The sequence below is a fragment of the Tupaia chinensis genome, unplaced genomic scaffold, assembly GCF_000334495.1.
Source record: "Tupaia chinensis unplaced genomic scaffold, TupChi_1.0 Scaffold142846_1, whole genome shotgun sequence".
Taxonomy (NCBI): domain Eukaryota; kingdom Metazoa; phylum Chordata; class Mammalia; order Scandentia; family Tupaiidae; genus Tupaia; species Tupaia belangeri.
This window is the reverse complement of record NW_006202691.1, coordinates 930,522-931,205: the sequence shown is the minus strand read 5'-3', so window position 1 is coordinate 931,205 and position 684 is coordinate 930,522. Positions and strand designations below refer to the sequence as shown.

The following is a 684-nucleotide window of genomic DNA, read 5'->3' as shown; positions in this document are numbered from 1 at the left end:
CGAGTGCAGTCTCTCTATGCTGGCTGCACCCTCAGGTCATGTACCCACTATCTGCATTGATGCGGCTCTTCTTGGCTGCTGGACCTAAAACAGCTGAAATAACCTTTCTGAGCTTCCGTTTCTTCATGGGAATAACAACACTGGCCCCCACAGTTTAGGGTTGTGTTGAATAAACGAGGTAACACATTTAAAGGGCTTGGTCCAGTCCTGGCACCCTAGCGAGCCCTCCTCCGCGCACTCCTAGCAGAGGAGCAGTATTTCCATCTGTCCTTAAAGCTCACCAAGTGTTCAGCACGGTCCCGCTGAGGTTCAAGGTACCGGAACTTGAGAGAGGAGGGCGTTGTGATCGGGGTCAGAGTGCAAAGGTCAGAAGGTAGCTGCTTGAGGCGGCGTGCAAAGGAGACTGAGGAGAGGTCTTTGGATCCCGGCTACCCTGGAGACTTCAACCAGGGATCGAGTTGTTGTGACCCGCCTACTGCTGCTTTCTCCGCACGCCGCGCCCCCAGGGGGTTGGCTCCGCCCGTAGTCCCTGGAGGTTAGGAACTGACGCCGACGCCGTTGCCTAGCGACGCACTTTTCCCAAGATGCCACCGGGGTTGTATTGTTCTTAGCCAATCAGAGAAGCGAAGCGACCTGCCCGCCTGCCAATCGACTGCGAGCCCAGGGTCCGGGACGGTTAAACCA

At 56.4% G+C, this 684-nt stretch overlaps 1 long non-coding RNA gene across 1 annotated transcript in view; it reads right to left on the bottom strand.

Moving 5' to 3' along the window:
• LOC102479966 (uncharacterized) overlaps window positions 1–552 on the bottom strand; it is a 135,971-nt gene extending 135,419 nt beyond the window's left edge. The window contains exon 1 of the long non-coding RNA XR_336745.2: window positions 282–552. This is a non-coding gene — a long non-coding RNA (uncharacterized LOC102479966). The remainder of the gene's footprint in view (window positions 1–281) is intronic.
• Between the last annotated feature and the right edge of the window lie 132 nt (window positions 553–684).